This window comes from Rana temporaria, chromosome 4, assembly GCF_905171775.1.
Source record: "Rana temporaria chromosome 4, aRanTem1.1, whole genome shotgun sequence".
NCBI classification, from domain to species: domain Eukaryota; kingdom Metazoa; phylum Chordata; class Amphibia; order Anura; family Ranidae; genus Rana; species Rana temporaria.
In genome coordinates, this window is record NC_053492.1 from 14,766,365 (window position 1) to 14,778,935 (window position 12,571).

The 12,571-nt window shown below is 49.9% G+C and overlaps 1 protein-coding gene across 1 annotated transcript in view; it reads left to right on the forward strand.

Annotated features, from left to right (window-relative positions):
- Positions 1 to 12,571, forward strand: part of IFT172 (intraflagellar transport 172) — a 105,507-nt gene that overhangs the window by 83,737 nt on the left and 9,199 nt on the right. The window lies entirely within an intron of this gene.

Consider the following 12,571-nt stretch of genomic DNA (forward strand, 5'->3'; position numbering starts at 1 on the left):
ATGTAGACAGATTTGCAATGAGGGGGGTAATATGTTTGCAAAGGACACCTAGACCCAATAACAGCAATGAGGGGGGTAATATGTTTGCAAATGACACCTAGACCCAATAACAGCAATGAGGGGGGTAATATGTTTGCAAATGACACCTAGGCCCAATAACAGCAAACATATTACCCCCCTCATTGCTGTTATTGGGCCTGGGTGTCATTTGCAAACATATTACCCCCCTCATTGCTTTTATTGGGCCTAGGTGTCCTTTGCAAACATATTACCCCCCTCATTGCTGTTATTGGGCCTGGGTGTCATTTGCAAACATATTACCCCCCTCATTGCTTTTATTGGGCCTAGGTGTCCTTTGCAAACATATTACCCCCCTCATTGCTGTTATTGGGCCTGGGTGTCATTTGCAAACATATTACCCCCCTCATTGCTTTTATTGGGCCTAGGTGTCCTTTGCAAACATATTACCCCCCTCATTGCTGTTATTGGGCCTGGGTGTCATTTGCAAACATATTACCCCCCTCATTGCAAATGACACCTATGCCCAATAACAGCAATGAGGGAGGTAATATGTTTGCAAATGACACCTATGCCCAATAACAGCAAACATATTACCTCCCTCATTGCTGTTTTCTCTTTCGTTCATAGACGGACACAGCCTTCATTGACCTTAGGGTTATGCTTCTTCCTACCAGGAGATTTAGGCAGAATTCTACAGCACTTAAGGTGTTAAAAACTTTCCTTCATGCCGCTCCTCCCAGGGGGCGTGGCTCCCCCAGGCATAACCCCCACTCTGCTCTAGCAGCTTCAGTTTGTTTCTGCCTAACCGTCAGGAGAGTCAGGCTCTCTCTGGAGTCCTGGACTCTGGAGTTTTTCTTGCAATTTTCTTGCGATTTTTTTCTTGCGATTTTTCTCGCTTTTTATTATTTTGTTCCTGCATTTTTGAATCCTGCGATTCTTCTATCAACAGCCGACTGGGTGACAGGCTGGGTCCTCGACCCTTGTAGTCCCCCCAGGTTCGGCCTTCGAGCGTGTGCCGGCCCTCAGCTCAGCTTTGGGACGTCCACGACAGGCCCCATTGCTCCAGGGGCGGCCGGGGAACTTCGGTTCTAGGGCACACATATGACCGGTCTCTATGGCCTTGTCACAGTGTGTCTGGCCGACAGCCATGCCGTTTAGCGGACGTTGGTTCTGTCTGGGATACCTCCAGCCGGTAGTCGCAGGACAGGTAAGTAGTGACCCTTGCTCAGGTAAGTGGTCTGGCTGGAATTTTCCCTGGGGAGGTCGACTGAGGGTTCGCCCTGCTTTCCTCTCTCCCTTATTCCTCTCCTTCCTTCCTTTTTGGGTAGCGGCTGTGAGGGGGATTTTTCTGGGGTCTCTTTATTATCACCGGGGCCTGTGTGTTAGCTGGGGCTGTGTGTGTTCACTGCAGGGGGCTGTAGTGTTCTCTGCGGGACTTGTGTGCTGTTTTACTATGCTGCTGTGGCTGCTGGCTGTCTGTTAAAAAAAAAAAAAAAAAAAAAAAAAAATTTTGAAAAGTGCGCCACGGCCGCCATTTTGCCGTAGTCGCGCCTTGTATATCTCGGCGGCCATTGTCTTGTGGTCCTTGGCAGTTTTTTTGCATTACGGCGGCCATCTTTAATTTTTGTTTGGCTTCGTGTGGCCGTTTTAGCGCTCAGAGAGACCGCGAATCTCTCCGTGGGGACTGTCAGCAGCGCAGCCGGCTTCTCAGCACATCATCAGGCTCCTCTCAGCGCGATGCACCAGGCGGGGTGGTGAGTTCCCTGGGGGCCCTCATGCTCAGAATAGAGCTAGAACAGCCGGGAGGTGACCGTGGGTGGTTCTCTGCTTAGCAGTTTGGGTAACTCGGTGGTGGGATGCCCTGGAGCCTGTACTAGGTACTATCCTCCCCACTAAGGCCTGAGTTAACCCTTGATGCCCCTCCCCCTGCCACTTCTGTTGAGGGAGTGTTATTTCTGAAGCAGCTAGTGCCTGGTTGGGGGGTAAAAAAGCGCCCCCTCCCTGAGCCTGCTTCGGGGGATGCCGCTGACATTATACTATGCCCGGCTATTGCGTCTGGTTCTGTGGTGTCAGTGGATGCGGGATATAAAAAACCCACGCGACCAAGGAATTTGTTGGAGCTCTTATTTTCCGCGGTTAGAGCTTATAGCTCAGTAACTAGACGGTTTGTGGTTTTGGCGGAGGTACCAGATGTACCGGTCCCTTTTGGGTTCCGCAAAAACGCAGCGCACTGCAACTGTGTTCCTTATTTGGACTTTTTATGTTACACCGCAGTGTATGTATATATATATATATATATATATTTTTTGCAGTCCCTGAATGCTTTGCGACCCCTTTGTAAGTAGGTGGGTCTCTCCTCCTGTGGACCCCCCGGTGTCCGGATGGAGCAAAGCCGCCACGTTGCCCGTGGAAGGGGCTCCTGCCTGTGGGTACCCCGCTGAGACCGGTCTTGACTCGGTCTCTGGTGTCACAGACTCTGACTAGAGGGCTGTAGCTCCTGCTGCAGGAGCTGGGGGCACAAGATGCTGCTGAGCCCTGTAAGGACCTAGCTGAACGTTTGGTTCGGGGTCTGTAGTTCGTCTGTGAGTCGGTCCTGGATGCGCTTCCCTTGCTTTCCAGGGCCTCCGCCTGTGTGGGGGTGTTTGCGCCGCCTCGTGTGGCTTACATGCTGGTCTTCGGACCGATCCTCAAAGGGTCCTTGGTGGACTCACCCCTTTAGGGGTGGGCGGCTTTTTGGGCCTCCCGGGTTGGCACCCCTAGGGATGCCACGGGTGGTAAGAGCACGCTGCTTCCTCTGCTAGGTAGGGCAAGGAGCCTCGCCGTCGGCGAGGGCCCTCCTCTCCCGAGCGGTTCGTGCGCCCAGCACGGTGGGTATTCTGCAGGGTGCTAAGGCCCCCGCTGCGGGGCTGTGACGCGCCTGGCACCACGTGCCTTATGGGCCTGCGGACGGTATTGCTTCCGCATGTAGGTCTGCCCCCGCCCGTGTCGGGTGGGGGGCTGGCTTTGTGATTTTGCGGCTCGGTTGAGGCCTCTTCTTTCCGACCGTTGGCTTTGCGAGGTTTTCTCGCGGTGCAAGATAGATTTTCTCTCTTGGCTGCCTAACAGATTTTTTCCTCCGTCCTCTGGCTTCCTCCGGTTCGCTGGTTGGTTCTGTCCAGGATCTTCTGATCAGGGGAGTGATGGTGCCAGTTCCCTCAATGGAACGGTCTCAGGGGTAATACTCCAATCTGTTGGTAATCCCCATGGTGGACGGGGTCCGTCCAATCCTGGGCCTCAGGGCCCTCGTTGTTTTTTTGTAAAGTACAAAATTTCAGGATGGGAATTTTTTTCTGGCGTCCTTGGATGTCATGAACGCATACCTGCATGTTCCCATATGCTCTAAGCACCAGAGATTCTGGGCTTTGCGGTCAGGGAGGACCTTTTTCTTTTTGTGGCCCTCCCGCTCGACTTGGTGTCGACACCACAGGTTTTTACCGGGGTGCTCGTCCCGATACTGGCCCGGCTGTGTCAGCGGGGGTTTATCGTGGGGTGTCTGGGCGACATTCTCCTACGAGCTTCTGAGAACTCTGCATTTGTGGAGCCGTGTCTATCACGTGTCAGACTCTCCAGGAAGTTTGGCTGGCTTCTGTTTTTGTCCAGAAGTCAGTGTTGGTCCCGTCTGGGACTGGAATTCCTGGGACTAGTCCTGGATTCCGCCGGGGCGGGAGTTTGTTCTCCTAACGGAAAAATTTAAGACTCAGCAATCTGCTGGGCAGCAGTTGTCGACCTAGTGGTGGTCATCTCTGCGATTCTGCTTGAGGGTTCTGGATCTGACGGTGGCCTCTTTCGAGGCGGTTCCGTATGCCCAATTCCACGCCAGGGTGCTACTGGAGGACCTGTTGTCACGTGGGGACTAGCTTCCGTCATCTCTGGATTACCAGGTTCGGATGAGTCATCTAGTCCCTGGTGTGGTGGCTGATGTTTTCCGGTGCTTCGGGCCGGGAAGTCGTTTCGGCCAAGCCACTGGACAGTGGTCGCGACGGATGCCAGCCTCTCCGGTTGTGGGAGGGGTTTTTGGGGCACCCAGTCAGCCCTGGGGTGCTGGACTCAGGTGGCGACCCACCTACCAATCATTGTCCTGAATTACCTGGTGGTCCCTGGATCTACAGGGCCGACCATTCGGGACCCTGTCCGTCAACGCTGTGGCGTACGTCGACCATCAGGGAGGCACACAGAGCTCTGTTGCAGCGACGAGGGTCGCGCACATACTTTGGTGGGCCGAAGGGTCCGTTCCGGCTCTATTGGCCGTGTACATTCCGGGAGTACGGAATTGGCAAGCCGACTCCTAAGTCGGATTGTGCTTGACCACGGAGAGTGGTCTCTCCACCCGTAGGGGTTTTTCAGTATATGTGCCGAAAGTGGGGCACTCCAGGCGTGGTCCTTCTAGTGTCCCGCCTCAACCGGAAGGTGCCATGTTTTTGGCCAGGGCACGGGTCCCGTGGGCTGACGCGTCAGGCGCGTTGGTGGCTCCTTGGGGTCGCTATCGCCTGCTTTACACCTTCCCTCCTCGGTAGCTTCTTCCTCGCCTGCTGCGCAGAGTGGAAGCCGAGGGTATTATCAATCCGGATTGCCCCAGATTGGCCGCGTCGCTCCTGGTACGCGGACCTGGTGCGTCTGGTGGCTGACGCCCCCTAGCATTTTCCCCTGGGGGTTGATCTTCTGTTACAGGGTCCGATCTTCCACCCTGTTTTTACAGCCACTGGCTTAGCGACGTGGCTGTTGAGAGCCTGGGGCTGAAGGCCCGAGGCCTATTGGGCTCGGTGGTCTCGACCGTGCTGCCGGCACGGTAGTCTACCTCACGTAGGATTTACATCATACGTGGAGGGCCTGCATCTCTGGTGAGGAGATGAAATGGCACCCTGGTACGTACGTACGTACGTACGTACGTACGTACGTACGTACGTGCGTACGTACGTACGTGGTATCCAGGATTCTGCTGTTTTTTACAGCAGGGAGTGGATCAGGCTCTCGCCTTACGTACAGTTGGAAATCAGTTTTCTGCTCTGGCTGTTATTTTCAATGAGCCTTGGCGTCGCACTCCTTGGTGCGTACGTCTGTTCTGGGGGTCTGGCATATGGCCCCTCCACTACCCCCATGGGACTTGTATTTAGTCCTTTTGGTTCTTCTGGATGCTCCCTTTGTGGACATTCGGGAGGTTTTTTGTTGACTGTCACGAGACGGGAGCAGGTTTAGCTCAAGTGCTAGAGTACCTGCCCTTCAGGCATTTGACTCTGGGTTCTAGCCCAGGAAGGTCTGCGTTGTCACGTGGCCTTGGCTCGTCGTGGGAATTTCCACTGTGATTTTTTTCTGGTAGCAATTACCTCGATCAGACTAGTGTTTGTCTGAACTGGAGGCCTTGTCTTGCATGGCTCCCTGCTTGGTCATCCATAAGGATGAGGTGGTGCTGCGGCGCAGCCGTCTTTTCTCCCCAAGGTGGTTTCGGCTTTTCACGTTGGTGTGGACATTGTTCTTCCATCCTTATGTCCTTGGCCGAAATGGAGGGAGGTGGCCACTTTTACATCCTCTGGATGTGATTCGGGCCCTACGTATGTACTTATCTGCTACGATTCCATTCCGGAAGTCGGTCTCACTGTTCGTGTCGCTGGCTGGTTCTACCAGGGGGCCTGGTAGTCTCGTCGGCCACCTTTTTCCGGGGTGGATCCGACGGATTGTGCTTCAGGCCTATGCCCTGAAGGGGCAGGCGCCTCCCTTTTGGGTTACGGCGCATTCGACCAGGGCGATCGGGGCCTCTTGGGCTTTCTGGCATCATGCCTGTGTTACAGGGGTGTATGGCAGCGACCTGGTCGTCGTTCCACACTTTTTCTAAGTCTTAAAGGTGGATGTGAGTGCATCTTCTGATGCCTCCTTCAGCCGCAGGGTGTTACAGGCGGCAGTTTACGGTTGGAGTTCCTCCGTTGAGTGACTCCGGTTTTGTTTGGGGTGTAACCTGTTTTTGCTGTGTTATTTTCCCACCCCTCGAATTTTTTTGACACTGCTTGGGGACGTCCCTAAGGTCAATGAAGGCTGTGTCCGTCTATGAACGAAAGAGAAAAAAGGATTTTTGTACTCACCGTAAAATCCATTTCTCTGAGTTCATAGACGGACACAGCACCCACCCCTCCTTGGTTTGTACTGCTTGTTACGAACTGAAGCTGCTAGAGCAGAGTGGGGGTTATGCCTGGGGGAGCCACGCCCCCTGGGAGGAGCGGCATGAAGGAAAGTTTTTAACACCTTAAGTGCTGTAGAATTCTGCCTAAATCTCCTGGTAGGAAGAAGCATAACCCTAAGGTCAATGAAGGCTGTGTCCGTCTATGAACTCAGAGAAATGGATTTTACGGTGAGTACAAAAATCCTTTTTTTGGGCCTAGGTGTCATTTGCAAACATATTACCTCCCTCATTGCTGTTATTGGGCATAGGTGTCATTTGCAATGAGGGGGGTAATATGTTTGCAAAGGACAACTAGACCCAATAACAGCAATGAGGGGGGTAATATGTTTGCAGAACAAAGTTTCCCAAGTCAGTCAGCAACTGTCAGAACACCCACCAGCGAGATTAGCTAAAGTAATTGTTCAGCAAAATTTTACATTTTAGATTGGGTGATGTTAGCAGGGCAACCCATAATAGACGTCATAAAACGACCCAGGTATCCCATGTCTAAATAGTATTCGAGTAATAAGTATTCTTACCTTTGTCTGCAGCTGAATCAAACTGCGCAATGAAGAAGATGGCTTCACGAGTCTTGCAGCTCTTTCCCGCCGTGCGTCTTCTCCTCATGCTCCCAGTCACGCCCAGCAGCACGTCAGGCAGTGGATGATCTGAGAGCTTTCATTGGGTAGCAAGCTAACACGTGACCTCCGGGCGCTCATTCTAAGTTACGCCCACTCGGACACGTCACCGCTAGCACAGGGTAGTGTGGGAAATGTAGTTTCTAGTTGCGGTTGACGATTTAATTTTTTTTTCTTTGACATTTCTGCATTGTCACCGCGTGCCCACCAAAACAGCTTGCCGTGCCGGGAGCGGCACGCGTGCCACGCGTTCGCCATCACTGGCCTAGGCTATAAGAAGATTGCCAAGACCCTGAAACTGATCTGCAGCACGGTGGCCAAGACCATACAGCGGTATAACAGGACAGGTTCCACTCAGAACAGGCCTCGCCATGGTCCACCGAAGAAGTTGAGGGCACGTGCTCAGCGTCATATCCAGAGGTTGTCTTTGGGAAATAGACGTATGAGTGCTGCCAGCATTGCTGCAGAGGTTGAAGGGATGGGGGGTCAAATTGTCAGTGCTCAGCCCATACGCCGCACACTGCATCAAATTGGTCTGCATGGCTGTCGTCCCAGAAGGAAGCCTCTTCTAAAGATGATGCACAAGAAAGTCCACAAACCGTTTGCTGAAGACAAGCAGACTAAGGACATGGATTATTGGAACCATGTCCTGTGGTCTGATGAGACCAAGATAAACTTATTTGGTGTTAGATGGTGTCAGGCGTGTGTGGCGGCAACCAGGTGAGGAGGACAAAGACTCCAAAGTGTCTTGCCTACAGTCAGGCATGGTGGTGGGAGTGTCATGGTCTGGGGCTGCATGAGTGCTGCCGGCACTGGGGAGCTACAGATCATTGAGGGAACCATGAATTCCAACATGTACTGTGACATACTGAAGCAGAGCATGATCCCCTCACTTCAGAGACTGGGCCGCAGGGCAGTATTCCAACATGATAATGACCTCAAACACACCTCCAAGGTGACCACTGCCTTCCTAAAGAAGCTGAGGGTAAAGGTGATGGACTGGCCAAGCATGTCTCCAGACCTAAACCCTATTGATCATCTGTGGGGCTCCTCAAACAGAAGGGGGAGGAGCACAAGGTCTCTAACATCCACCAGCTCTGTGATGTCATCATGGGGGAGGGGAAGAGGACTCCAGTGGGAACCTGTGAAGCTCCATGGTGAACTCCATACCCAAGAGGGTTAAGGCAGTGCTGGAAAATAATGGTGGCCACAAAAAATATTGACACTTTGGGCCCAATTTGGACATTTTCACTTAGGGGTGTACTCACTTTTGTTGCCGGCTGCATCAATGTAAAGTAGTGATAGTACAAAGTGTAATTTCTTCAGTGTTGTCACATATAAAGATATAATAAAATATTTACAGAAATGTGAGGGGTGTACTTACATTTGTGAGATACTGTATAATGTGGGGGGGGGGGAGTTATTAAAACTGGAGCTGTGTATGTAGTTATGTGGAAGGTAATAAAATAACCAGGCAATGAATTTCCAAAAGAGAAGGAGGTTTAATAATATCAGCTGCAGCTGGGAACAAATTCATTATTTGCCCAAAGAAAGAAGAAGGCACGCCGACCTTTTTATAGAATGACAGTGCCTGGAAAAAGTATTCATACCCCTTGACATTTTCCACATTTTCTCATGTTACAACCAAAAAGGTAAATGACTGCCAAAAACTAATAACTATTGCTTAATATTGAACTAATGATAATATTTATGATGATAATAATACTACTACAACAATAATAATAATAATATGAATTAATAATTAATGATGATAATAATATTAATAACCTATGTAAATTAATATCAATAATAATAATAACTATATGGGTTAAAATGAAATTCTACTACAGTAGTCAATCGGCTTTTAACATCCACTAAAGCGTTGGCAATGAAACCTGAAATCTGGTTCCTATGGGCCAGATCCACAAAGAAATTACGCCGGCGTATCTATTGATACGCCACGTAATTTCTACGATGCCCCGTCGTATCTTTTGTTTTGTATCCACAAAACAAGATACGACCGAATGAGGGCTCGATCCGACTGGCGTACGTCGGATCTAAGGTGCATATTTACGCTGGCCGCTAGGTGGCGCTTCCGTCGATTTCCGCGTCGAGTATGCAAGTTAGGTAGATACGCCAATCCACAAACGTACGTCCGCCCGGCGCTTTTTTTTTACGTTGTTTACGTAAGGCTTTTTTCGGCGTAACGTTACCCCTGCTCTGAGGCGTACGCAATGTTAAGCATGGACATCGGGCCAGCGTAGAATTTTCCGTCGTTAGCGTAAAACGTTCGCGAATAGGGCTTTGCGTAAATTACGTTCACGTCGTCGAGGCATTGAGCGGGCGTAATTTAATGTGTAAATTTCGACGTGATACTGAGCATGCGCCGTACGAAAAAAGCGTAATTTACGTGGGGTCAAGCTTGTTTTACATAAAACACACCCCCCTGTTCATCATTTAAATTCCGCGCCCTTACGTCGGGAGATTTACGCTACGCCGCCGTAACTTTAGAGGCAAGTGCTTTGTGAATACAGCACTTGACTCTCAAAGTTGCGGCGGCGTAGCGTTACGACGATATGCTACGCCGGAATAAAATTACGATCCGCTACGTGGATCTGGCCCTATGACAGATTTTGAACGCTCCAGTTTTATGCCCCCCAATGTCACCCCCCAGACCCACAATTTAGAATTCTCCTGCCTTACAAGTCTCTGGTAGGTGAACATTATTGTGTAATAACAGCTGTTCACCTGTATTCTAAAGTAGATGGTAGATGGCCCAAGGTCACCAATCTCCGTGAATATCCAGAGACCTACACCCCCAAACTTCTGTAATCCTACAGATCTCTGGCCCAAGGTCACCAATCTCCGTGAATATCCAGAGACCTACACCCCCAAACTTCTGTAATCCTACAGATCTCTGACCCAAGGTCACCAATCTTAGTGAATATCCAGAGACCTACACCCCAAACTTCTGTAATCCTACAGATCTCTGACCCAAGGTCACCAATCTCTGTGAATATCCAGAGACCTACACCCCAAACTTCTGTAATCCTACAGATCTCTGACCCAAGGTCACCAATCTCAGTGAATATCCAGAGACCTACACCCCAAACTTCTGTAATCCTACAGATCTCTGACCCAAGGTCACCAATCTCTGTGAATATCCAGAGACCTACACCCCAAACTTCTGTAATCCTACAGATCTCTGGCCCAAGGTCACTAATCTTAGTGAATATCCAGAGACCTACACCCCAAACTTCTGTAATCCTACAGATCTCTGACCCAAGGTCACCAATCTCGGTGAATATCCAGAGACCTACACCCCAAACTTCTGTAACCCTACAGATCTCTGACCCAAGGTCACCAATCTTAGTGAATATCTAGAGACCTACACCCCAAACTTCTGTAATCCTACAGATCTCTGGCCCAAGGTCACCAATCTTAGTGAATATCTAGAGACCTACACCCCAAACTTCTGTAATCCTACAGATCTCTGGCCCAAGGTCACCAATCTCAGTGAATATCCAGAGACCTACACCCCAAACTTCTGTAATCCTACAGATCTCTGGCTCAAAGTCACCAATCTCCGTGAATATCCAGAGACCTATACCCCAAACTTCTGTAATCCTACAGATCTCTGACCCAAGGTCACCAATCTCAGTGAATATCCAGAGACCTACACCCCAAACTTCTGTAATCCTACAGATCTCCGACCCAAGGTCACCAATCTCTGTGAATATCCAGAGACCTACACCCCAAACTTCTGTAATCCTACAGATCTCTGACCCAAGGTCACCAATCTCAGTGAATATCCAGAGACCTACACCCCAAACTTCTGTAATCCTACAGATCTCCGACCCAAGGTCACCAATCTCCGTGAATATCCAGAGACCTACACCCCAAACTTCTGTAATCCTACAGATCTCTGACCCAAGGTCACCAATCTCCGTGAATATCCAGAGACCTACACCCCAAACTTCTGTAATCCTACAGATCTCCGACCCAAGGTCACCAATCTTAGTGAATATCCAGAGACCTACACCCCAAACTTCTGTAATCCTACAGATCTCTGGCTCAAAGTCACCAATCTCCGTGAATATCCAGAGACCTATACCCCAAACTTCTGTAATCCTACAGATCTCTGACCCAAGGTCACCAATCTCAGTGAATATCCAGAGACCTACACCCCAAACTTCTGTAATCCTACAGATCTCCGACCCAAGGTCACCAATCTCCGTGAATATCCAGAGACCTACACCCCAAACTTCTGTAATCCTACAGATCTCTGACCCAAGGTCACCAATCTCCATGAATATCCAGAGACCTACACCCCAAACTTCTGTAATCCTACAGATCTCCGACCCAAGGTCACCAATCTTAGTGAATATCCAGAGACCTACACCCCAAACTTCTGTAATCCTACAGATCTCTGGCCCAAGGTCACCAATCTCAGTGAATATCCAGAGACCTACACCCCAAACTTCTGTAATCCTACAGATCTCTGACCCAAGGTCACCAATCTCCGTGAATATCCAGAGACCTACACACCAAACTTCTGTAATCCTACAGATCTCTGACCCAAGGTCACCAATCTCGGTGAATATCCAGAGACCTACACCCCAAACTTCTGTAATCCTACAGATCTCTGACCCAAGGTCACCAATCTTAGTGAATATCCAGAGACCTACACCCAAAACTTCTGTAATCCTACAGATCTCTGACCCAAGGTCACCAATCTTAGTGAATATCCAGAGACCTACACCCAAAACTTCTGTAATCCTACAGATCTCCGACCCAAGGTCACCAATCTCTGTGAATATCCAGAGACCTACACCCAAAACTTCTGTAATCCTACAGATCTCCGACCCAAGGTCACCAATCTCCGTGAATATCCAGAGACCTACACCCCAAACTTCTGTAACCCTACAGATCTCTGACCCAAGGTCACCAATCTCCGTGAATATCCAGAGACCTACACCCCAAACTTCTGTAATCCTATAGATCTCTGATAGATGGCCCAAGGTCACCAATCTCCATGAATATCCAGAGACCTACCTTCCAAATGTCTGTAATTCTTTATCTCTAGGGCAGTGGTTGTCAACTTATGAGGTATAGGGGGCCACCAATGCAGCCCCTGACATCACCAAAGGGCCACACATAATGTTCAATATATGTAATGCCTGAGAGGACTGTCAGAAACTAGACCTAATAGAGGAATTGAGGGTTAGAGAATGTGGACAGGCTACATTGTTGGCTACAGAAGACAATATGAAACTGAAAACATGTTACATAAGGCTAGTAGAGATCAATACCATTACTTTAATGAAGGTCTGAGGGCCACACGTCATATACCAAAGAGCCGCATGCAACCCTCGGGCCACAGGTTGGACACCAGGGCTCTAGTGGATGCCCGCAGGTCAGGAGTCACGAGAGGGAGGGGGAAAAATCCCCCTCAGGAGCTGTCAGGGATGCTCTGCCTCTCAGGAGAGCTTGTGTCAACTCGGCAGTGACCCGAGCAAGATGCGGGACACACAAGATTTATATATATATATATATATATATATATAATATATATATATATATATATATATATATATATAGAAACAAAAGGTGTTTTAATTGGGGGGGGCACATGGTGAGGCACAGCATAATGTTGGGCGGGGCCAGGGCCCCCTCTGGCCCCCCTTAGTGAAGCCACTGCACCACGGTCATGTAATGACAGCCC